Here is a 27,425-nt window from a genome sequence, read left to right on the forward strand (position 1 = left end):
TTCATGCATTTGCAACAATTGGTTATTTCAACTTGTGTAACTCTTTTACACTCGAATTAGTTTCTATCTTGGCTCTTTGTTACACATAGTGCATATTCCATATATTCACACCAATCATTGCAAACCTAGTGACCATGGCATTGGTTGATGACTTGCTTTCAATTAATTGCTTCTTTTGCAATTTCATATTTCATCATCAATGACTGCACTTTCCTCATGATTGTGAGCATGCTTGTTTTCTTTGCTTCGTATACTTCTCTTGATTGAGACAATGACTATTATACCGCTAACCTTTGAACTAGATTTTCTAACTCCCAACTTGTTTTACCTTACTAACCTCCCTTTTTGGCTTAAGCTAACCCATTGACCATTCTTTTGGGTATGATGCTCATTGAACTCAATAAACAAGCATGATGTGTTTAATGTTGGAATTCTTGGTTTGTGCTTTATCTTCTTCTCTAGTTGTGATTACTTGCATTCCAATAATTTTCTTTTCTTCACTCACTTCATGAATATGCCATATCTTGCTTGCTATCTCTCTACTTGGCTAAGTGCTCATATCATCTCAAATTTGCTTTCAGATGGCCGATAAAGGAAAAGCAAAGGCTACTACCTCAAGAAAGAGAAAGAAATCCCAAGCCTCTACCCTCTCTCCTTACGCCAACTATGCAAAGAACCCACTTAATGAAGTGGATAAACAGAATCAGCTGCTACTGCCCACTGACACATACACATTCCCCAATCTTTACCATGAGCTGCGTTTCCCCACCTATCGGAAGACAAAGCTAAACATTGAGAAGAAATTGGCCCTTTCCAATGACCTGAGGCACTCCATTAATGCCCGTATTCAGGGATTGGGCTTTATTGATAGGGATTCGGGAAGGATAAACACTTCATGGGTCAAGGAGTTTTACTGCAACCTCTTCCGCACCACTCTTGAGTCAGTCCACCTACGAGGCGGACATGTTTTAGTGACTGAGGCTGCTATTGAGGGTGTTCTGCATTGTTGGTGCACGAAATTGTGATCTCAGGCAACGGCGCCAGAAACTCTGTACGCACGTCTTAATAAATCGTTTATCATTCACAACTTCGATACAACTAACCAGCAAGTGCACTGGGTCGTCCAAGTAATAAACCTTACGTGAGTAAGGGTCGATCCCACGGAGATTGTCGGCTTGAAGCAAGCTATGGTCACCTTGTAAATCTCAGTCAGGCGGATATAAAATAGTTATGGAGTTTTCGAATATTAATAATAAATAGAAAATAAGGATAGAAATACTTATGTAATTCATTGGTTAGAATTTCAGATAAGCATATAGAGATGCATTCGTTCCTTTGAACCTCTGCTTTCCTGCTGTCTTCATCCAATCAATCTTACTCCTTTCCATGGCTGGCTTTCTGTAAGGGCATCATCGTTGTCAATGGCTACATCCCATCCTCTTGTGAAAATGGTCCAAATGCTCTGTCACGGCACGGCTAATCATCTGAGGTTCTCGATCATACTGGAATAGGATTCACCCTCCTTTTGCGTCTGTCACTACGCCCAGCACTCGCGAGTTTGAAGTTCGTCACAGTCATTCAATCCCAGAGTCCTACTCGGAATACCACAGACAAGGTTTAGACTTTCCGGACTCTCATGAATGCCGCCATCAATCTAGCTTATACCACGAAGATTCTGATTAAGAGATCCAAGAGATACTCATTCAATCGAAGGTAGAACGGAAGTGGTTGTCAGGCACGCGTTCATAGGGAATGATGATGATTGTCACGTTCATCACATTCAGGTTGAAGTGCGAATGAATATCTTAGAAGCGGAATAAGTTGAATTGAATAGAAAAACAGTAGTACTTTGCATTAATCTTTGAGGAACAGCAGAGCTCCACACCTTAAGTGAAAGGTTCAGGCATGGTCGAATGGCCAGCCCCCAAAACGTGATCACAGGATCAAAAATACAATCCAGGATGTCAAATACAATAGTAAAAAGTCCTATTTATACTAAATTAGTTACTAGGGTTTACAAAAGTAAGTAATTGAGGCATAAATCCACTTCCGGGGCCCACTTGGTGTGTGCTTGGGCTGAGCTTGAATGTTACACGTGCAGAGGCTCTTTCTAGAGTTGAACGCCAGGTTATAACGTATTTCTGGCGTTCAACTCTGGCTTGTGACTTGTTTCTGGCGTTTAACTCTAGACAACAGCGTAGAACTGGTGTTCAACGCCCTTTTACGTCGTCTAAACTCAGCCAAGGCATGGACTATTATACATTGATGGAAAGCCCTGAATGTCTACTTTCCAACGCAATTAAAAGTGCGCCATTTTGAGTTCTGTAGCTCCATAAAATCCACTTTGAGTGCAGGGAGGTTAGAATCCAACAGCATCAGCAGTCCTTCTTCAACCTCTGAATCTGATTTTTGCTCAAGTCCCTCAATTTCAATCAAAAAATACCTGAAATCACAGAAAAACACACAAACTTATAGTAAAGTCCAAAAATGTGAATTTAACATAAAAACTAATGAAAACATCCCTAAAAGTAACTAGATTCTACTAAAAACATACTAAAAACAATGCCAAAAAGCGTATAAATTATCCGCTCATCACAACACCAAACTTAAATTGTTGCTTGTCCCCAAGCAACTGAAAATCAAATAGGATAAAAATAAGAGAATATACTATAAATTCCAAACTATCAATGAAACATAGCTCCAATTAAATGAGCGGGACTTGTAGCTTTTTGCCTCTTGAATAGTTTTGGCATCTCACTTTATCCATTGAAGTTTAGAATGATTGGCATCTATAGGAACTCAGAGTTCAGATAGTGTTATTGATTCTCCTAGTTCAGTATGATGATTCTTGAACACAGCTATTTTATGAGTCTTGGCCGTGGCCCTAAGCACTTTGTTTTCCAGTATTACCACAGGATACATAAATGCCACAGACACATAATTGGGTGAACCTTTTCAGATTGTGACTCAGCTTTGCTAAAGTCCCCAATTAGAGGTGTCCAGGGTTCTTAAGCACACTCTTCTTTTGCTTTGGACCTTGACTTTAACCGCTCAGTCTCAAGTTTTCACTTGACACCTTCACGCCACAAGCACATGGTTAGGGACAGCTTGGTTTAGCCGCTTAGGCCAGGATTTTATTCCTTTAGGCCCTCCTATCCACTGATGCTCAAAGCCTTGGGATCCTTTTTATTTACCCTTGCCTTTTGGTTTTAAGGGTTATTGGCTTTTTGCTCTTGCCTCTTGGTTTTAGGAGCTTTTGGCTTTTTCTGCTTGCTTTTTCTTTTTATATTTTTTTTTTGCCTATATTTTTTTCTTTTTTTTTCTGCAAGCTTTGTTCTTTGCTGCTTTTTCTTACTTCAAGAATCATTTTTATGATTTTTCAGATTATCAAATAACATGTCTCCTTATCATCATTCTTTTAAGAGCCAACATATTTAACATTCTTAAACAACAACTTCAAAAGATATATGCACTGTTCAAGCATTCATTCAGAAAACAAGAAGCATTGTCACCACATCAACATAATTAAACTAAGTTCAAGGATAAATTCGAAACTCATGTACTTCTTGTTCTTTTGAATTAAAGCATTTTTCATTTAGGAGAGGTGATGGATTTATAGGACATTCATAACTTTAAGACAAAGTTACTAAATACTAATGATCATGTAATGAAGACACAAACATGGATAAGCACTTAACATAGAAAACGAAAAACAGTGAAAGTAAGAACAAGGAATGAGTCCACCTTAGTGATGGTGGCGTTTCCTTCTTGAGGAACCAATGATGTCCTTGAGCTCTTCTATGTCTCTTCTTTGTCTTTGTTTCTCCTCCCTCATTGCTTTTTGATCTTCTCTTTTTTCATGAAGGATGATGGAGTGCTCTTGATGTTCCACCCTTAATTGTCCCATGTTGGAACTTAATTCTCCTAGGGAGGTGTTGATTTGCTCCCAGTAGTTTTGTGGAGGAAAATGCATTTGAGGCATCTTCGGGATCTCATGGTGATGAGCTTCATGCGTCTCTTGAGATCCATGAATGGGCTCTCTTGCTTGCTCCATCCTTTTCTTAGTGATGGGCTTCTCTTCCTCAATGGGAATGTCTCCTTCTATGAAAGCTCCAGCTGAATAACATAGATGGCAAATAAGATGAGGAAAAGCCAGCCTTGCCCCAGGAGAGGGCTTTTCGGCTATTTTGTAGAATTCAAGGGAGATGACTTCATAAACTTCTACTTCCTCTCTAATCATGATGCTATGAATCATGATGGCCCGATCCACAGTAACTTCAGATCGGTTGCTAGTGGGGATGATGGAGCGTTGGATGAACTCCAACCATCCTCTAGCCACAGGCTTGAGGTCGAGTCTTCTTAATTGAACCGGCTTGCCTTTGGAGTCAATCTTCCATTGAGCTCCTTCCACACATATGTCCATGAGGACTTGGTCCAACCTTTGATTAAAGTTGACCCTTCTAGTGTAGGGGCGTGCATCTCCTTGCATCATAGGCAAGTTAAATGCCAACCTCACATTTTCCGGACTAAAATCTAAGTATTTCCCCCGAACTATTGTAATATAATTCTTTGGGTTTGGGTTCTTACTTTGATCATGGTTCCTAGTGATCCATGCATTGGCATAGAACTCTTGAACCATTAGGGTGCCGACTTGTTAGATAGGGTTTGTTAGAACTTCCCAACCTCTTCTTTGGATTTCATGTCGGATCTCTGGATACTCATTCTTTTTGAGCTTCAAAGGGACCTCGGGGATCACCTTCTTCATGGCCACAACATCATAGAAGTGGTCTTGATGAGCTTTGGAGATGAATCTTTCCATCTCCCATGACTCGGAGGTGGAAGCTTTTGTCTTCCCTTTCCCTTTTCTAGAGGATTCTCCGGTCTTAGGTGCCATCAATGGTAATGGAAAAACAAAAAGCTTATGCTTTTACCACACCAAACTTAAAATATTGCTCGCCCTCGAGCAAGAGAAGAAAGAAGAGATGAAGAAGAAGAAGAAATGGAGGAGAGGGAGAGAGATGTGTTTCGGCCAAGAAGGGGAAGAGAGGGTTGTGTTGTGTGAAAATGAGGAGGAATGGAGGGCTATATATAGGGAAGGGAGGGGGGTAAGGTTTCGGCCATGTAGGGTGGGTTTGGGTGGGAAATTGATTTTGAATTTTGAAGGTAGGTGGAGTTTATGAGGTAGGTTTATGGGGAAGAGTGGATAGATGTGAGTGGTGAAGTGGTGATAGGGAAGAGAGATTGAGGTGATTGGTGAAGATTTTTTTAGGAAGAGTGTTTATGGGATTGTGTGAAAGAGGGGGAGAAGAGGTGAGTGGAGGTAGGTGGGGATCCTGTGGGGTTCACAGATCCTGAGGTGATCCTGTGGGGCCCACAGATCCTGAGGTGTTCAAGGATTTACAACCTTGCACCAAATTAGGCATGCAAAATGCCCTTGCACACAACTCTGGGCGTTCAGCGCCAGATTGGTGCTTGTTCTGGGCGTTGAACGCCCATTTGTTGCCCATTTCTGGCGTTGAATGCCAGAACCATGCTTGTTCTGGGCATTCAGCGCCAGCTCTTCTCCAGGGTGCAATTCTGGCGTTCAAACGCCCAGATGCTGCCCATTTTGGGCGTTCAGCGCCAGAACCATGCTCTGTTCTGGCATTGAACGCCAGCCAGATGCTTCTTACTGATGTTTAAACGCCAGTAAGGTCTTCCTCCAGGGTGTGATTTTTCTTCTGCTGTTTTTGATTCTGTTTTCAATTTTTATATTTATTTTGTGACTCCACATGATCATGAACCTAATAAAACATGAAAGAACAAGAAAAATAGAATTAGATAAATAAAAATTGGGTTGCCTCCCAACAAGCGCTTCTTTAATGTCAATAGCTTGACAGTGGACTCTCATGGAGCCTCACAGATGTTTAGAGCATTGTTGAGACTTTCCAACACCAAACTTAGAGTTTGGATATGGGAGTTCAACACCAAACTTAGAGTTTGGTTGTGGCCTCCCAACACCAAACTTAGAGTTTGACTGTAGGGGCTCTGGTTGACTCTGTTTTGAGAGAAGCTTTTTATGCTTCCTCTTTATGTTTACAGAAGGGTAACCTTGAGTTGTAAACACAAGGGAGTCCTCATTCAATTGAAGGACTAATTCACCTCTGTCAACATCAATCACAGCTCTTGCTGTGGCTAGGAAAGGTCTTCCAAGGATGATGGATCCATCCTCATCCTTCCCAGTATCAAGGACTATGAAATCAGCAGGGATGTAAAGGCCTTCAACCTTTACTAACACGTCCTCTACTTGTCCATAAGCCTGTTTTCTTGAATTGTCTGCCATCTCTAATGAGATTTTAGCAGCTTGCACCCCATAGATTCCCAATTTCTCTATTACAGAGAGGGGCATGAGGTTTATCCCTGAACCAAGGTCACACAGAGCCTTTTCAAAGATCATGTTGCCTATGGTACAAGGTATTACGAACTTTCCAGGATCCTGTTTCTTCTGAGGCAATGTCAGTTGATCCAGATCACTTAGTTCATTGGTGAACAAGGGAGGTTCATCTTCCCAAGTCTCAATACCAAATAATTTGGCATTCAGCTTCATGATTGCACCAAGAAACTTGGCAGCTTGCTCTTTAGTAACATCCTCATTCTCTTCAGAAGAGGAATACTCATCAGAGCTCATGAAGGGCATAAGGAGGATTAATGGAATCTCTATGGTCTCTAGATGAGTCTCAGATTCTTTTGGTTCCTTAGAGGAAAACTCCTTATTGATCACTGGACGTCCCAAGAGGTCTTCTTCACTGGGATTCACGTCCTCAACCTCCCTTACAGGTTCGGCCATGGTGGTTATGTCAATGGCCTTGCACTCTCCTTTTGGATTTTCTTCTGTATTGCTTGGGAGAGTACTAGGAGGGATTTCAGTGATCCTTTTACTCAGTTGGCCCACTTGTGCTTCCAAATTTCTAATGGAGGATCTTGTTTCATTCATGAAACTCACAGTGCCCTTAGATAGATCAGAGACTAAATTTGCTAAGCTAGATGAATTCTGCTTAGAATTCTCTGTCTGTTGCTGAGTGGATGATGGAAAAGGTTTACTATTGTTAAACCTATTTCTTCCACCATTATTAAAGCCTTGTTGAGGCTTTTGTTGATCCTTCCATGAGAAATTTGGATGATTTCTCCATGATGGATTATAGGTGTTTCCATAAGGTTCACCCATATAATTTACCTCTGCTATTGCAGGGTTTTTAGGATCATAAGCTTCTTCTTCAGAAGATGCCTCTTGAGTACTGTTGGATGCAGCTTGCATTCCATTTAGACTCTGAGAAATCATATTGACTTGCTGAGTCAATATTTTATTCTGAGCCAGTATGGCATTCAGAGTATCAATTTCAAGAACTCCCTTTTTCATAGGCGTCCCATTACTCACAGGATTCCTCTCAGAAGTGTACATGAATTGGTTATTAGCAACCATGTCAATGAGTTCTTGAGCTTCTGTAGGCGTTTTCTTTGGATGAATGGATCCACCTGCAGAAGTATCCAATGACATTTTAGCCAATTCAGATAGACCATCATAGAATATATCCAGGATGGTCCATTCTGAAAGCATGTCAGAAGGACACTTTTTGGTCAGTTCTTTATATCTCTCCCAAGCTTCATAGAGGGATTCACCTTCTTTCTATCTGAAGGTATGAACATCCACTCTAAGCTTACTCAGCTATTGAGGAGGAAAGAACTTGGCTAAGAAAGCCTTGACCAGCTTATCCCAAGAGTTCAGGCTATCCTTAAGTTGAGAGTCCAACCATATTCTAGCTTTGTCTCTCACAGCAAAAAGGAAAAGCATGAGCCTGTAGACTTCAGGATCTACTCCATTAGTCTTAACAGTATCACAGATCTGCAAGAATTCAGTTAAGAACTGAAAAGGATCTTCCGATGGAAGTCCATGAAACTTGCAGTTCTGCTGCATCAGAGAAACTAATTGAGGTTTCATCTCAAAATTGTTTCCTCCAATGGCAGGAATGGAGATGCTTCTTCCATGTAAATTGGAATTAGGTGCAGTAAAGTCACCAAGCATCCTCCTTGCATTATTATTATTTTCGGCTGCCATCTCCTCTTCTTGTTCGAAAATTTCTGAAAGGTGCTTGCTGGATTGTTGTAATTTAGCTTCTCTTAGTTTCCTTTTCAGAGTCCTTTCAGGTTCTGGATCTGCTTCAACAAGAATATTCTTGTCCTTGCTCCTACTCATATGAAAAAGAGGGACAGGAAGATAATAATAATAATAGGGGTCCTATTTACCACAGTATAGAGGTCCCTGTGTGAGTAGAAGAAAAGAAGAAGAAAAAATTCGAACACAGATGGAAGAGGGGGTTCGAATTTGGGTGAGATGAAGTGTTTGTAGATGAATAATTAAATAAAAGGAGATGAGAGAGAATGAGACTTTTCGAAAATAATTTTTGAAAAAGAGTTAGTGATTTTCGAAAATAGTTTTTGAAAAAGGTTAGTAATTTTCGAAAATTAGGAATAAAATTGAAATCAAAAATTAAAATAATTAGTTAATTAAAAAGAATTTTTGAAAAAGAGGGAGATATTTTCGAAAATTGAAGAGAGAGAGTTAGATAGGTAGTTTTGAAAAAGATAAGAAACAAACAAAAAGTTAGTTAGTTAGTTGAAACAAATTTGAAAATCAATTTTGAAAAGATAAGAAGATAAGAAGTTAGAAAAGATATTTTAATTTCAAATTTTTGAAAAAGATATGATTTGAAAAAGATAAGATAAAAAGATATTTTTGAAAAGATATGATAGAAATTAGTTTTGAAAAAGATTTGATTTTTAAAATCACAATTAATGACTTGATTCACAAGAAATCATAAGATATGATTCTAGAACTTAAAGTTTGAATCTTTCTTAACAAGCAAGTAACAAGCTTGAAATTTTTGAATCAAAACATTAATTGATGATGTTATTTTCGAAAATTATGTGATAAAAATAAGAAAAAGATTTTTGAAAAATATTTTTTTAAAATTTTCGAAAATAACTAAGAAGAATGAAAAAGATTTGATTTTTGAAGAAGATTTTGAAAAGATAAGATTTTTAAATTGAAAATTTGATTTGACTCATAAGAAACAATTGAATTTTAAAAATTTTGAAAAAGTCAATCCAAATTTTTGAAATTTATGAGAGAAAAAAGGAAAGATAATTTTTTGATTTTTTTTTGTTTTTGAATTTTTAATGATGAAAGAGAAAAATTTAAAACATCATTTTCATGTTTTTCTCTTTTCTTTTTGGATCAAAACAAGGAATGCATGCAAGAATGCTACGAATGTCAAGATGAACATCAAGAACACTATGAAGATCATGATGAACATCAAGCACATATTTTTGAAAATTTTTAATGCAAAGAAAACATGCAAGATACCAAACTTAGAAATCTTTAATGCTTAGACACTAAGATTTCAAGAATGCATATGAAAAACAAGAAAAGACACAAAACAAGAAAACATCAAGATCAAACAAGAAGACTTACCAAGAACAACTTGAAGATCATGAAGAACACCATGAATATATGAATTTTTCAAAAAATGCAAAGAATTTTTAGAAAAAATGCAATTGACACCAAACTTGAAATTTGACTCAAGACTCAAATAAGAAACACAAAATAATTTTGATTTTTTTGATTTTATGATTTTTTGTATTTTCTTTTAATTTTTTCGAAAATCATTTTGAAAAAGAAAAATAAGGATTCCAAAATTTTTAATATGAATTCCAGGAATCTTATGCTCTTTAGTCTAAAGCTCCAATCAAAGGGTCAGGCATGGCTTAATAGCCAGCCAAGCTTTAGTATGTAACTCAGACATGACACGCCTGACATTCTCTATCACGAAGAATTAGACATGGCTTTACAGCCAGCCAGGCTTCAACATGCTTCATGATACACTAGAATTCATTCTTAAAAATTCTGAAGAAAAATATATTTTTGAAAATATTTTTATTTTAAAATTTTTTCGAAAACAAAGGAGAAATTTTTGAAAGATTTTGAAATTTTTTTTTTTGAAAACTTTTTGAAAATAAGAAGAAAATTACCCAATCTAAGCAACAACATGAACCGTCAGTTGTCCAAACTCGAACAATCCCCGGCAACGGCGCCAGAAACTCTGTACGCACGTCTTAATAAATCGTTTTTCATTCATAACTTCGATACAACTAATCAGCAAGTGCACTGGGTCGTCCAAGTAATAAACCTTACGTGAGTAAGGGTCGATCCCACGGAGATTGTCGGCTTGAAGCAAGCTATGGTCACCTTGTAAATCTCAGTCAGGCGGATATAAAATAGTTATGGAGTTTTCTAATATTAATAATAAATAGAAAATAAGGATAGAAATACTTATGTAATTCATTGGTTAGAATTTCAGATAAGCATATAGAGATGCATTCGTTCCTTTGAACCTCTGCTTTCCTGCTGTCTTCATCCAATCAATCTTACTCCTTTCCATGGCTGGCTTTCTGTAAGGGCATCATCGTTGTCAATGGCTACATCCCATCCTCTTGTGAAAATGGTCCAAATGCTCTGTCACGGCACGGCTAATCATCTGAGGTTCTCGATCATACTGGAATAGGATTCACCCTCTTTTTGCGTCTGTCACTACGCCCAGCACTCGCGAGTTTGAAGTTCGTCACAGTCATTCAATCCCAGAGTCCTACTCGGAATACCACAGACAAGGTTTAGACTTTCCAGACTCTCATGAATGCCGCCATCAATCTAGCTTATACCACGAAGATTCTGATTAAGAGATCCAAGAGATACTCATTCAATCGAAGGTAGAACGGAAGTGGTTGTCAGGCACGCGTTCATAGGGAATGATGATGATTGTCACGTTCATCACATTCAGGTTGAATTGCGAATGAATATCTTAGAAGCAGAATAAGTTGAATTGAATAGAAAAACAGTAGTACTTTGCATTAATCTTTGAGGAACAACAGATCTCCACACCTTAATCTATGGAGTGTAGAAACTCTACCGTTGAAAATACATAAGAGAAAGGTTCAGGCATGGCCGAATGGCCAGCCCCCAAAACGTGATAACAGGATCAAAAATACAATACAGGATGTCAAATACAATAGTAAAAAGTCCTATTTATACTAAACTAGTTACTAGGGTTTATAGAAGTAAGTAATTGATGCATAAATCCACTTCCGGGGCCCACTTGGTGTGTGCTTGGGCTGAGCTTGAATGTTACACGTGCAGAGGCTATTTCTGGAGTTGAACGCCAGGTTGTAACGTATTTCTGGCGTTCAACTCTGGCTTGTGACTTGTTTCTGGTGTTTAACTCCAGACAGCAGCATAGAACTGCCGTTCAATGCCCTTTTACGTCATTTAAACTCGGCCAAAGTATAGACTATTATACATTTTTGGAAAGTCCTGAATATCGACTTTCCAACGCAATTGGAAGCGCGCCATTTTGAGTTCTGTAGCTTCAGAAAATCCACTTTGAGTGCAGGGAGGTCAGAATCCAACAGCATCAGCAGTCCTTCTTCAACCTCTGAATCTGATTTTTGCTCAAGTCACTCAATTTCGGCCAGAAAATACCTGAAATCACAGAAAAACACACAAAATCATAGTAAAGTCTAGAAATGTGAATTTAACATAAAATCTAATGAAAACATCCCTAAAAGTAACTGGATTCTACTAAAAATATACTAAAAATAATGCCAAAAAGCGTATAAATTATCCGCTCATCAATTGTTTACCCCGAACTGGCGACACATGTACATACCAGTAGGCTGAGATAGCAATAAATGCTATCATTTTTGATTATGAGGTGCTGAAGTGCGTTATTGCCACACTGGAAGCCCCTTGGGTGATGGACTCTAACAACCAAAGGCTCAAGGAGATGCTATTTGCTTATTTGTCTAGAGAGGCTAGAACATGGTAGCAGATATTCGCCCACTATGTCCTTCCTACTACCCATTTTTCTGAGATTCTGATGGATATGCTCTTTTTGATTGGCTGTGCCATGGAGGGGAAGGAGGTATACTTCCCCCGATTGATCAGGCGAGGCATGTGGCGAGTACACATCCGTGGCCTCCTACCATTTCCCACCATGGTCACTACGATGGTTGAGTTAGCCGGTGCCCCATGGATGGACGACGACGTGACACCACCACCCCCAGACGACAACGAGAAGGAAGTTACTATTCTGTGGGGTACGTGGGTGCACGAGATGCCCCCATCTAGGCGCCGCTCTCGAGCTAGAGCAGCAGTAGAGGTAGCTAGACCTTCATTGTCGACAGCAGTGGTAAGACCCTCTTCTTCTTCAGTAGCAGTAGCACTTGTACCACCACTACCAGCACCCGAGCCGACATATCAGCTAGTGCAGTGCCTGTTTCACTTCATGGAGCGCAGCGAGCGTCGTATCATGCGACGTCTTGATCGCATAGACCAAGTGTTTGTATCGCAGGGCATTGAGCTACCTCCTATCCCCGACTCTCCTGCTTCTGACGAGGAGGATCACGAGGACGAGTATGTTGAGGAGCCGATTCAGCAGGAGGCCCCTCCACAGACACAGGATACTCAGGAGACTCATCAGCCTCCCGAGGAGCCAGTGCCCCAGACAGTGCCCCAGCCGGAGCCAGATGTGACTGTTGACCCTCACCATGAGCCTGATCAGTAGCATCGAGGACGATGCTTCATTTTAAGTGTGGGGAGGTCATCGTCGTCGCCATCGGTGGATTTGGTGAACATTTTCGGACACTATCACTTAGTTCATCTTATTTTGCTTTATTTTGCACTATTTTGGGATTATTGTATATATTTGCTATTGTGGATACTTTTATTTTGGTTATTGCATACTTTTATTGTATATATTGCACTTTAGCCTTGTGGTTGTGATTTGAAAAATGTTTTGAATTGTTGAAAACCTAGTTAAATCCTTTCGTGCATAAAAGAGATTGTTTTGAGTAGAAAAGAGGGTCAACTAAGGAATTTTAGAAATTCTTAATCACAACATTGCATTTAGGATATGCTTAGTCAAAATGATAGAATTTCCAAGAAATTTATCTATAGGGCACCACCCCAATTGATTGGAAAATTTTTATGGAACTTGCATGAATTCATAATTTTGTGGATCATGTTTTGAGCTAAGAACACAAGATTGTGAGTTTTGAGCCTATTGTGTGGTTACATCTTATAACCACTTATTTTCCTTCTTGTGTGAAATTGTTCTTTCCCTATGATTGTGATCCTTGATTTGTTTAATTCTTTATGTCCAATTATTCCTTGTATTCATGCATTTATATGATTGAGGCCATTATTTTATTAGCTCACTTACCCAAATAGCCTACATTTTAATCTCCATTGTCAACCAATTTTGAGCCTGCGCTTAACCCAATTATTCTTTATTTTAGCACATTACAAGCCTAAAGCGGAAAACAATAAAGTCCATTGTTGGATCTTTGATTAGCTTAGGCTAGTGAGAGTGTTTACTATTCAAGTTTGGGGAGATTGGGAACATTGGTTGGGATAAAGAGGGTGTTTTGTATTTATATATTTGGGAATTGGGTGCACACTCATGTATTAATCAAATGTATAATCCTTATACATTGATGTTCTTGTATGTAGCTTGAAAGAAAAGAAAAAAAAAAAGAAAAAAAATAATTGTGAGAAAGAAAAAGAAAAGAAAAAGAAAAAAATAAAAAAAGAAATAATAAAAGAAGAAAAACAATAAAAAGGGGACAAAAATGCCCCAAGGTAAAGTCCAATAAGAGTCAATGCATAAGTGTTGGGAAAATAAAAAAAGAAAATGCATGAGCATGTGAAAAAGTGAAAAATGGGTAGTTAGGTTAGTACTTAATTGTATAGGTCATCTTAGGTTAGGTGGGAAAGTTTAAGCTCATCAAAGATTCAAATTCTAGTCCACTTATCCATATATGATCCTACCTTGACCCTAGCCCCATTACAACCTTTGAGAAATACCTCATGATATTTGTATGCATGCATTGGATGATTGTTGATTGTTAGATGAAGAACAAATTTTGGAAAGCATGATTAGGGAAGAATTGAGTGAATCAACCCCTAAACACTTGAGTGACTAGAGCGGATACACATCCGGTGAGGGTTCGATTGCTCAATTTCATGTATTCACCACCATCATTCTATTCATGCAAGTTTGTAAAACCATTTTTGATAATTCAATTCAATTGTGGGTTGGATTTTGATTCTCATTACTCTAGCCCTTATGCTTATATATGTTCTCTTGGAAATTGAATTGTTTTGACTAAGCATTTGCATTCATATAGTTAGTTACATTTAGGATGTTTAGTTGCATTGAATAAATGTCATACCCTTTACTTCATTCTTGGCTTAGCATGAGAACATGCTAAGGTTTAAGTGTGGGGAGGTTGATAAACCCCTTTTTAGGGTTTATCTTGTGTTGAATTTAGAGCATTTTGATAACCATTCCTCACATTTATTCAATGAAATAGCATGATTTTGTGATTGTCTCCATATTTGTGTTTAGATGTGAAAACATGCTTTTTAGACTTTTAATTTGATGATTTTTTATCTTCCCTTGATTCCACTAGATGCCTTGATGTATTTGCTAGTGATTTCAGATTAAAAAGGGGCTAGGAAAGGATCAAAGGAGTGGAAGAAAAGCATACAAAGTGGAGAAATCATAAAAAGCCAAAGATTTGGAAAAGCCTATGGGCGCGCGTGTGCACTACGCGCCTATGCACGGATTGCGAAATGCTCCAGGGACGCGTACGCGCACTGTACGTGTACGCGCCGAACGTCGCACGTGATTTTTAAAGAAGAACTCGTGTCTGGCAATTTTGGAGGGTTTCTAGCCCCATTTGGAGCTGTGTTTTTGGCGGGAAAAGGCTAAATAAACCAAGGAATGAAGGGGAAGGCATTTAGACATCCATACACACACTTTAGGCATAGTTTTAGTTAGTTTTAGAAAGAGAAACTCTCACTTCTCTCTAGGATTAGGAATAGGATTAGGTGTAGTTCTTAGATCTAGGTTTTAATTCATACTATCATTCTACTTCTACTCTTGAATTCTTTGTTGTCACATTCATCATTCTTCCATTGTTTGTTATAATTTCTTCTACTTTGTTTGTAGATCTACTTTTGTTCATTCTATTTTCTTTCAATTCAATTTGAGGTAATTCATGATAATTGTGTTTCTTTTGATTGTTGTTATTAATTCCTTGTAATAATTGTTGTTAGCTTTCATTCTAGTTATCAATTTCCTATACTTTTCTTTTGTATCTTCCAAGTGTTTGATGAAATGCTTGGTTGGGTTTTAGTGTAGATTTTGTTCCTCTTGGCCTAGGTGAAGTAATTAGTGATGCTTGAGTTATCTAATTCTTTTGTTGATTGATGATTAGAAGTTGCTAATTGATTTGGATACCACTAAAGCTAGTCTTTATCTTGGGAGTTGGCTAGGACTTGTGGAATCAAGTTAATTCATCCACTTGACTTTCCTCCATAGTTAGAGGTTAACTAAATGGTAGCAATGGACAATTTGTGGTCACAATTGAGGAGGATAGAAGTCCTCATACCTTGCCAAGAGCTTTGTTAGTTGTTAGTTTATTTCTTGTGCAATTTAGATTTCTTGTTCCTTAATCAAAACCCCAAAATATACAACTCATAACCAATAACAAGAACACTACCCTGCAATTCCTTTGAGAGATGACCCGAGGTTTAAATACTTTGGTTTATAGATTTTAGGGGTTTGTACTTGTGACAAACAAATTTTTGTATGAAGGGATTATTATTGGTTTAGAAACTATACTTGCAACGAGAGTTCATTTGTGAATTCTAAACCGTCAAAGATCCAATTCATCAGAGTCATGTCTAGGCTCAAAGGTGCAAAGTACCAAGAAAAAGAAAAGCTATGCTCAAGAATCAATTAGATCATAAAGAAGAGAATCTATAATACCATCCAAGTTCTAGTTCCAAGGGATACTGATATTTCTGAGCTTCAAAAGATAGTGAGATACTGAGGCTATTCAGGAATAGAGTGTCATAAGCCCCATTCCGTAACTAGACCTGAGCTTCATTGACAACTCGAAGTCTTAAGCATTTTCTCTTCTTGGTCTTATATTGTTTTGGTTACTTGAGGACAAGCAACGGTTTAAGTTTGGTGTTGTGATGCGTGAGCATCTTATACCCTTTTTCTAGCATTTTCTAGTTGTTTTTAGTTAGTTTTTATTTATTTTTACTTGATTTTAGTGCAAAAATCCTATTTGGATGCTACTTTAAGTTTTTCTTATGTTTTTATGATTTTAGGTAAAATTCGAAGCAACTTGGCGGAGTTTGGAGCTAAAAAGGAAAATGCTGTCAGCATCCCCCTGGGCGCTGAACGCCCACCCGGCTTTTCACGCCAGCAGGGGACATAGGCCAGCAACGTTGCACTTTCCCTTGGTGTTTAACGTCCATCTCTGGAGTTAAATGCCAGCAGTAGTCCGAATCCAAACTCAATTGGGCCTCTCAAGTGAATTTTGCACTTCTTAGCAATTTTATTTTATTTTTTGTAATTTTTATTTACAAACAATATCTTTTGAGTTTAGAATTTATTATTTTATTTTATTTTCTTATCAAATTAGGTTAGTATTTAAGGAATAAGATGCACCATTTCTAGGACATCTTGCATCACGTATCATTAGACATTTTCGAAACCCTATTTTCTCTGTATGTTATGAGCAACTTAACCTCTTGCTTAAGGTTAGGAGCTCTGTTTATTTGTATGGATTATAATTATTATTCTTCTATTTTAATATATGTTTGATTCAATTCTAAGGATTGTTTTCATTCTTAATCTTATGAACTTGGTGGAACGAGAGTGTGACCCTTTTCTACATGAGTTCTTGTGATTCTCGAGAGAGTTATATGGCTTGAACTATAGCTTGAAAAGATTTCTCTTAGACGGCTAATTACACAAACCAATGGGGATAAGCAATATCTATTCAGCCGGTTTGGAGTGATTAGGGCCTTCGTGGTATAAACTAGTTTTTTTGAACTTCACCCTTTAATCTGAGTTAAGTGACCACGAGAGTCGCGGTTGATGAAGGTTAGAGGAGGCTAAATCGCTAAGAGATTAGGGTTTAGACACTTATGGTTTACCATAGAATGAATCATTCATTGTTAAAATAGTTGGTAAGACATTTTAATCCAGTAAAAGTAAACATCTTTGAGACCTTAACTTCATATTATTTTCACACCAAACTGTTTATTGCTTTTCTCAAATGCTTATTATTTTTATGCATTTACAAGAACAACTTACCCTTTATTACTGTTTGCTTGAGTAAGTCCAACCTGACAACTATTATTTGCTCAGTCTGACAATCTTCGTGGGATCGACCCTCACTCACCTGAGGTATTACTTGGATGACCCGATGCACTTGCTGATTAAGCTGTGGGAAATTCGATTTCCCGCACCATCAAACCAGTGCAAAATTATATTTCCTGCATATTGCATATTTGCTTCTATCTTCTGAGTGGCAAATTCATAGTAAGTAAATCTAGCATGCTTGCACTTGTGAGTCTCACCACTCTTTTACGTAAATAGTCCATTCGACCGATAATATGTTGCTAAAAAAAGAGCCAACGCAGAAAGATTTCGGGCACCCTTCAACACTAAATTGATGCAGTCGACTAGGCTTGTCATATGATCCCTATCGATGTCCCTCGTCAAATGGCAATACCTACTAAGGAAGTTCAATGATGTTGCACTGCCAGGCATATGTTGGCCTTACTCTTGCAACTTCTTGTACTTGTTGTTGTACTCTTCCACTGTCATTGAATAGCTTGCAAATCACATTGTACATGGTCGTATTAGGCACTACCAACACATCATAAGTGAAGATAATAGTAACGTCAAATACCTATATTGACAATAAGCATATGCAAGTACCAGGCCTTGAATGCCCATGAGAAGTTGCTACCGATGTGCCTACTGCAATACATCCACCATGCTCTTGGATGTTGCTAATCACCATTGCTACGATTTATTGCTGCTCGTATTGACTCATGTCGATCAAAGATTATCCCCACTCTATCTTTTCTAATAACATGCCTTTGTAAATTACTGAGGAAAAAGTACTATGCATCAACGATCTCCCCTCCACAAGGGCAAAAGCAATCGGCACAATATTTTGGTTCTTATCTTGTGCAACTACGACCAAAAAGACATCTTTGTATTTTTCATAAAAGTATGTGTCGTCAACCTGAACCAAAGGCTTACAATGCCATAACGCTCTAGTGCATGGACTGAAACTCTAGATTATCCAGTGGAGTATCCTGACACCGTGTAACTCTTCACTCCCATTAAACTAGGGTCGTGTTTCTATTTAGACAACTAAGTCAGGGATCTTCTAAACTATTACCGTGCACCACAACGACAAAGCTTGGTAAGATTCTCCCCAACCACCGAAAATTTTTTTGATCGACTTTTGCTTTGCCAACCAAATCTTTCAGTAACTAATGGTGTAGTTAAACATAAACTGAACTAGGAGGCGCGCTGAGTCAACATGCGAGATACGTGTTGGCCACATGTCTAGATCTAAGACAACAGGCAGGGGGTGTGTTGGCGATGTGTTGATATCCAAGCCAACATGCAGGGGTGTGTTGGTCACGTGGCAAAATCTTAGCCAACACACAGAGGCATGTTGGGTGCTCTGCCTATAAAAGCGGAGCACGTTACGATTTTACTTCATTATAAGGAGAGTTGTTTTAATGTGTCAGTGGTGTTAGGGAGGATACCACAAATATGATAGTATATCACAACAGTGGGATTATACAAAATACACATGAGTTGGTGAGTTTTGCGAGTGAAAATCCAATTTCGTTTATGGTTCCATGCACTATGACGTTCGCAGAGTTATAATATGATCTCTGTCAAAGTATAGAGAATGATATCTTAAAGAAGGTGAGCAGTATTCTGTATAGGAATTACATTATCATATTTAGTGGCCTAATATAATTTGATATTATGCCAATCATTGATGAAGCAAGTATGCAATGTATGTTTCATATTCACCAGCAAACTCAGGTGCAACAACTAAAGATTGAGTTGTATATTCAGTTTGAACATATAGCTGCCAATGGAATTCAACATCACTAAGACATGAAAGATGATAGAGTTGAAGTGTATCAAGGAATGAACAGTGATAGCAATGATGACTTCGAAGCTACCTACAAAGCCAGTGACGAGTACGTGGTTGGTGATGGAGAGCAGAAGTAGTCGTGAAAAATGAAATGCTTCCAGCCATAGTGTAAGAACCGGAGTTTTCACGAAAAATCACTTAACTAGAATAGAATAATTTAATTTCCTGGAATATGTTCGAAAATATAAAATTTTTTTCCTAAAATATAAATGTGAGATTCGAATTTAGTGGATATTTCGGAGTGGAAAATTGTTCTCTTTTGAAAATTTTTGCGTAAAAATGCATACCGATAGATTAGCCGACAGTACCAGCTTAAGTCTGTCCAGCACTACGTGACAGTGAGTGAAATAGTAGGAAACCTTAGAAGAGTTTTTGAAATAGCAAACTGGGCACTTATCCTAAATGTTTGGCCCAAAGTTAGGCCAAACGACCCAAAAACGCTACACGGTTTGACCGGGATCAAGTTGGGCACAAGCCCAACTTATATGAAGCCATAAGTAAGCCTATAAAGCTCATTTCAGCACCAAGAGAGAGAGAGAGAGAACCCGGTGGAGGATAATCGGCCAAGGTATGGTGCTTTTGGGTGCTTTTTGGAGTTGTCTTGGCTTTTTTGGTGGTTTTGTCCGTGGAGGATAATCGGCCAAGGTATGGTTTCGGTTTTTTCTATATAATATGTAATATTTTTGAATACTTAGGCTTGTGGCCTTTAAGATAGGATTGAATGATGGGAGTGTATGATTAATTGTATGTGAATATTATGATTGATGATAATGATGATAAAGGTTGAATGAGTTGTATGTGGGAAAATATGATTTTAATGATAATATGATGAATGTTGGTGTAATTATGATTGATAATGATTATGAGTATTGATGATGATGAATTGATGATAATGTGTCTATTTGGATGGAGGTTTGAAAATATATAACATTGATGATTGATGGGAATGGTGAGTAGTAATATTGATGTTAATAAGGTTAATGGAAATTGGGAAATGTGAATTAGGTTGGATTTAGAATTGTTGAATGGTTTAGAAGGTTGCGTGATTGAGAAAGTTTTTGAAGTAGTATTTGGTATTAATTTTGGGTTGTTTTGATATGGTTGAAATGTGATTGAGTTGGTTTAAAATTGAGAGTTGTGGCAAAATTGAGTTTTTAGGGTGTTTGGTAAAAATGGGTTTTAGACCAACTTTGGCGGATCATATCTTGAGATACAGTTTTTGAAATTGATTAAATTTTATATCCAATTAAAGATAATTCAAAGAGCTTTAAAACAGTATAGATTTTTTAGAAATCTAAATTTTGTAGAGAAAGATATGATCGGTAGAAATTGGTGTTAAAAATTTGAATTATATGATGTTGCAAAATTTGTGATTTCTGGCTTGTGTGCGCACGCACAATGCTGTGCGTGTGCTCTGACGAGTGGCAAGAATTTGGTGTTAAAAAAGGTATTCTTAGTTATGAGTTAAGAGCCGATGACATAGGTTTTGGAAGGTTTGTGTAATTTTCTAGCTTGAGTGGTGAGTGTTGAGTTGTGAAGTATATGGCTGAAGAGATTTTGGACAAGTTGGAAACCAATGATGGTTATGATGAATTGAGAACATAGAAAGGAATGATGAAATTATTGGATTATATGAGAGTGTGCGGGGCCTATATCCCTGGCATGGCAGATTTATCTGTTGCATGAGTGTGCGGGGCTGCGGGGCCTATATCCCTGGCGTAGTAGATTTTTCTATTGCATGAGTAATTGTTGTTGTTTCCTTCTCTGCTGCATGAAGTGTGCAGGGCCTATATCCCTGGCGTGGTAGACTCCCTGCAGTACGAGTGTGCAGGGCACTATATCTCTGGCATGGTAGAAAAGGCTACATCCGGGAGGATGTGTCGGGTTGGCAATTATAGACCGACAAGTGATATCGCGAGCCAATAGAAAAGGCATTCATCATATGCATCTTCTACCTGTTTGTTTACTTTGCTTAATTTCTGTTATGCCTAAATAAAGCACATGTTTACTTGCTAATTCTTCTAATTACTGTATATGTACTTTACTTGTGCTTTACTTGTCTACTTTAGTTGTGTTTTCTACTGGGATTTAGGAGGCTCGGTAGGCGGTGGCGATGGAATCGCATGGAGGTTAGGTTAGTGAAGGCTGTGTGATACAGCGGTGTGATTAGTACTAGTTAGAAATCCCCAAAGTCTAGATAACTCTATTTAGCGTTTATTGTTTAAGATCTTTATTTTGATAAGCTTGGATATCTGTTTGGTATGAAGCTCTAGGATTGCCTCTGGCGTCCCGGGGTCTTACATCTTATATTACTGGGTACTGTTACCATACTGAGAACCTCCGGTTCTCATTCCATACTTTGTTGTTGTTTTTCATTTGCAGGTCGTAACCCACCTCGGTGAGTTACTTGATGGTGACAGAGCGGAGGATCTTTATTCCATTTCGGAGCCTTTTGATTATTTAGATTAGTTCTCTCACTTTTGTATTTATATTTGCCTTAGAGGCTTACTTTGAGAGAAATATTGTATATGCTGTTTTACTCTTCAAAAATTTTGTATTGTCTGTATATAACTAGCCGGCTTAAACTCCACAGGCTGTGGCTAGTACTTTATGACTATCCTACCTATATATCTATATGATATCCTGATATCTTGTATCTATATCTTGTGCTTCGATTCGTGTAGCTTCGTATGGACGCTTTGCGCTTTTGAAACTCTATTTTTGAGCTTATATCTTCATCGGGCTTCTACAATTATTATTCCTTTCTATATATATTTATGTATAAGCCTTAGGATTGTCGTGACCTCTGATTAACCTTTGCTTTATGGCATGAGGTAAGGCTTAGGGTAATCAGAGTGTTACATTTAGTGGTATCAGAGCGGTTTGCCCTCATGAGCTTGAGAGATGGACCGATTGTGCTTCATTGCATATTCTGTGTCTTTTTCTTTCATGCTATTTAGGTTATCTATTTGATATTGCATAGCAAGCTTGTTTGTGAGAGCCTTTTTGGGATAATTGAAGCACTAGGCTTTTGATATTAAGACGGATCACCTTGATATCGATTGTTTGGTGTAGACAGGAACCCTAATGGCTACTCGCGGACAAGGTCGTACTCACACATGGGGAGGAACTGAGAATGACCAACCGGCCGATAACCATGCCGAGTTCATGGCGGCGATGGCCAACTTGGCTAATACCATGGAAGCGAATGCTGCTGCAATGTTGCAAGCCGTCCAAAGGTTGGGTCAACCGGCGGGAAACAGAAATGGAAATGGAGATGGAAATGGAAATGGGAATGGAGACGAAAATGGTAATGACTTGGGAGGTCCTCCGATGACCTTGGCTTTGTTTCTGAAAGTTCATCCACCAACTTTTAGAGGATTGACTAACCCTACGGAAGCGGACAATTGTTTCCAAGCTATGGAGCATGCGTCACAAGCTCAGCATGTCCCGGCTAACCAATACGTGGAGTTTGTTGACTATCAACTGTTAGGAGAGGCACAACATTAGTGGCAAGGAGAGTGCCAGTTGCTGCGACTTCTGAATGCAGAAATCTCTTGGGATGTATTTTAAACGGTGTTCTATAAGAAGTATTTCCCAGAGTCGGTAAGAAAGGAAAAGGAGTTAGAGCTTATGCAGCTGAAGCAAGGCTCAATGTTAGTAGCAGAGTACGCAAGAAAATTTGAAGAGCTCTGTAGGTTCTCAAGAGTATGTCAGGGAGCCCCTGAGACCTATGAGAGTTGGAAATGTATCAAGTACCAAGGAGGCCTCAAGGATGACATTATGACTGCTGTAGCTCCCTTGGAGATAAGAGTATTCTCGGAACTAGTCAACAAAATGCGAGTTGTGGAGGACTGTGCCAATAAGGTAACTGAGGTAAGAAAAAATTGAGGTTATACTGACAACCGAGCTCGTGGCACCGAGGGGGCAAAGCTTTAAAAGAGATGGGAACTTATGAAGGGACAACGATGCTCAGTTTCACCATATGAGGGGAGGTCGTCTGTTTTCTACTTGTGGGAAGTCTGGACATATATCCAAGTATTGTTGCAGCGGGAGGAACCGAGATGAGGGTCAGAATTATAACAACCCTGTATTTCGAGTACGCGAGATATTTTTTGAAGGCACGGATTTCTCTGGAAGATCAGTAAAGGGAACACCTCTGCTGTATTATCAAGTATCTCAATCCTCATTGTCATTATGTCATCCTTAAGCTAGAACCTCTTATGAGGCATGCTCGATAAAGCAATCATGAAGAACCTAGTTTTTGAACCATATCGATTAGGAGTTTCGATTCTGGTTTCCGTAAATAGTCTCAGTTTGATGAACCAGACTCGATTCATGAGAGAAGAGAGATAATAGTATAATATTATCATTATATTAGTATTATAAGATACTTGAATGATATTATAAAGTTACCTGGTCTGTTTTAGTTAAAAACAGGAAATCGGTTTAACCGGGTTCACAGTTTACTGGTGCAGCTTAGCACCAGTACTCTTTGATGACTTTAGCAATGCTAATGCCTCATCATACATGTTCTATTCTCATATTAAATATGTTACTAGTGTCATTTATGCTAGTAGCTCAGAAAATAATTTTTAGAGATGTTTTTACAAGTGTTCCGATACATCTAGTTTTAGTAGTTATACACCTGAGATATTTTAATATTATTTTAATCCACCTCCAAGCCAACCAATCACAACTCACCTTACACCCCCAAGACCTCCAAGGCTGTCTCATTTCTTCATTTGGGCCGAAAATTACAAGAGAGAAAAGAGAGAAACTTTCATGACACTTAAATCTTCAAAGCTTGATTTCTTCTGAATTAAAACTCAAATCAAAACTCTGATTACACCAAAATGAACCTCTCTTCTTTCTCTACAGAACCATGTAACTTATCAAGGCTGGAATCAAGGTGAGATGGATGTTCCTTTTCCCTTTGAATTCGGTTTTCAAGGAAGCATGCTTAAAACATGTGTTTTCTTGATGTTCTTCCTTAGATCTCTTGCTTAGCTTGACTTGTGAGCCAAGAATCTTCAATTCCCAGCATGTTTAAGGTGGGGAATCCCTTTTAAACATGTTGATTAAGGTTTGGTTTGTTGAGTTTTTATGGATTCAAAGTTGTTCTTCATGTATTTTAGGAGGAAAAAATGCTTTAAGAACACTACAAAGAATAACCGGATTTGGAGATGGATTACTTAATCTTGATTAATTATGTTTGAGATGTGTGATTATGATATGGTTTGGTTATGCTTGAAATTGATTGTTTATATGAGTTATTCTTGGTGAAAATTTGTTAAAATTTTGATGACATTTGATGATATTCAAGCTATGAAACATGTTCTTGAGTGTAGCTGGAAAAATGAACCCTAACCCTTAAATTAGGGCTGAATTTGTGTTGAAGTCAAGTGGAAAATATAGGACTTTGGTGGCTGCAATTTTATTTTGAATTATGGTAAAAATCAATTGCTAAAAAGATTAAAAAATGGGTAAAAACAAAGAAAGAATCTGAAGAATTTACGAAGAACACGACGAACACTTTGAATGTGGTGAAGAACAATGAAGAACACCTTTTAGGTCTTAAAAAGGTAAAGGAAGTAAATATTTTGGTGTTTGAGGGGTTATTTTGTAATTTCTAAAAGTTAAGGTGGTTAAAGTAGAAATATTAAAAGTTATGGGTGGTAAAAAGTGAATTTTAAATATTTAAAGGTAAAAGTAAGATAATTTTCGAAAATTTAATAATAAAATAATAAAATAATGCAAAAAAGGCAGTTTTTCGTAAAAGCTTTAGAAAGGCAACCTTAAGCTCAGAATCTCATAATTACCTTCATAAAACACCTAGGGAGTGGCAATAACATATTAGTGAGGCAAAGATAAAGGAAAGATAAAAAGTTAAAGAAGAGATAAAAATAAAAAAAAAGTCTGTGAAGTTTTAATGACAAAAAAATAGGCAAAGATTAGTGAACGAAGTAGGACAACATAGTTAGTCCTTGAGTTGCGACTAGGGTTAGGTTTTATATAAAAAGTTAAACAATTTTAGTATAGACTTAATGAACCTATACTTGGGACAGGCTACCTATTCATACCGAAATTTACATAAGCTTTAAATACATACATTAAATAGAGAAATCAGAGCAGAGTAGAGAGACACAGAGAACAGAATGATCAGAGCAGAGTGAAGAGACAAAGAGAAAAGAGTAATATAACAAAGAGAATAGAGGAAAAGAGTATAAAAATAAAGAGTTAAGCCTTGTGGCATGATATTCTATTGCATATTCATCTGCTGCTTTTCTGTTTGCCCTAGAGGTCCTGTAGGCCCAAGTTAACTTACAGTGAGTTGTCATTCTTATAGGCCGAAGTTCACCTACAGTGAATATCAATTTTGTAGCTCAGGGTTTTGCTCCTGTAGGCCGAAGTTCACCTACAGAGAGTTGTGACTTCTGTAAGCCGAAGTTCACTTACAGAGGTGCTATTTCTTTAGGCCAAACTTCACCTACAGAAAGTTGTTGTGTTGTGTTTAGACTATTCCTGTAAGCTGAGGTTCACTTTCAAGAGTGCTATTTCTGTAGGCCAAAGTTCACCTACGGAAAGTTGTTGTGTTGTGTTTAGATTATTCCTGTAAGCCGAAGTTCACTTACAGGGGCGCCATTTCTGTAGGCCGAAGTTCACCTACAGAGATGAAGCCATATCTAGGACTAGTTCCTAGGTAATGTCGGGCTGCAGGATGTAAACCGACACGTGAGCTCATGGCCTGCACAGGACAGACATGCATCATATTTGATTGTGCATTTCCTCTGTTATGATTGTTGTAGGAATGTAAGCTTTCCCTATTTGTATTCTACTCTTTGTGTCTATGTTTTACTTTCTTGTATTCATCTGCTTGTGTTCTGTTTTCTATTTTCTCTATTTATCTATCTTCTGTTAACTGCTTCTCTATATTCTGTTATTCGTCTGCCAAACAACACGGAATTAATGAACTTAACTAATAACCTCGGCCCTACTAAGAACTCCCCATTTCTTACCCCTTCTCTCTCCCTTCCCCCTTCAGATGGAAGCAAGAGTACCCTTCCGTAGTTCGTTGATGATCGTTCCGCAAAGAGGATTCCATTCTAGGTAGTCTTCTAAGTCTAGAGTGAACTCTATTACCTGTTTATATGTATATATTGTGAGACCAGCCAACGTCTATACCTCATTTGTATGCAAACTTTAACTTAAATCCTGTGTACGAGACTCCTGTTATGTGGCTACTTGATGAGGTACCAGAGAGACGTCATATGCAATGACTGATCGTGCAGAGGAGTAGTAGATGATGTTCAACCTTTTGATGATATTCCACCTGACTTGAGTTTTGAAGACTTAGAACGTACTTTCCCTCGCTTTAGTAGTTTAGAGGGACTAGGTGGGTATAGAGTCTAGGCTAGCCTAGGTGCCAGCTTAGGGACTTCTTGAACAGGTCAGGGCCTGGGATGTTGTATGTATATATATGTATATAGTTATTATCCAGCTATATGTAGGGATGTTCTAACTAAAGATCTTTACCCTAAAAAAGGCTGGATCACTGAATGTTGTTAACTACTTGAGATGTATTTATATGTGGTTGTTTATAACTGTTTTATCTGCTATTATTTGCGAATTGATTGTGAATGATTCAGTTTATTAACCCAAATGTTTTCAAAAATAAAGTACCTCGCAAAATAACTACGCTTTTAACAACGAATCAGGCTCATATAATAAATAATAGATAATAATTAGGAAGACAAGTTGGTAGCGCTCAGTTTCTAGTATGATCATGACGTACTAGAAATTGGGTCGTTACAAGAATCAACAGCTAAGCCGTGTGTTTACCTTGAATGCACGTGATGTGACGGGGTCGGATCCTCCGACGAGAGGTAAGCATATGCTTTGAGTATTAAGTATTGCCTGGACCTGATGGTAGCTTAGTTCTATCTTTTGGAAAGTCGTCATTAAGATTTTGATGAACGGATATTTTATACGCTTTTGGCATCATTTTCGTATAGTTTTTAGTATATTTTGTTTAAGTTTTATTAAGTTTTCATAGTTTTTAGTGAAAAATTCACATTTTTGGATTCTACTTTAAGTTTGTATGTTTTTATGCAATTTCAAGTATTTTCTGGCTGAAATTGAGGAGATGGAGCAAAAGTCTGATTCAGAGTCAGAGAAAGTGCTGTAGATGCTGTCAGGATCTGACCTCCTTGCACTCAAAAGCACTTTTTTGGAGCTACAGAAGTCCAAATGCAGCTTTCTCAAAGACTATG

At 38.0% G+C, this 27,425-nt stretch overlaps 1 non-coding gene across 1 annotated transcript; it reads left to right on the forward strand.

Annotated features, from left to right (window-relative positions):
- Positions 1-7,588: 7,588 nt before the first annotated feature.
- LOC148544560 (small nucleolar RNA R71) lies at positions 7,589-7,696 on the forward strand. The gene has a single exon (XR_015900400.1). It is a non-coding gene; the product is annotated as a small nucleolar RNA R71 (small nucleolar RNA).
- Positions 7,697-27,425: the final 19,729 nt, after the last annotated feature.

The sequence above is a fragment of the Arachis ipaensis genome, chromosome B9, assembly GCF_059453495.1.
Source record: "Arachis ipaensis isolate K30076 ecotype BB chromosome B9, ASM5945349v1, whole genome shotgun sequence".
In the NCBI taxonomy this organism is placed as follows: Eukaryota; Viridiplantae; Streptophyta; class Magnoliopsida; order Fabales; family Fabaceae; genus Arachis; species Arachis ipaensis.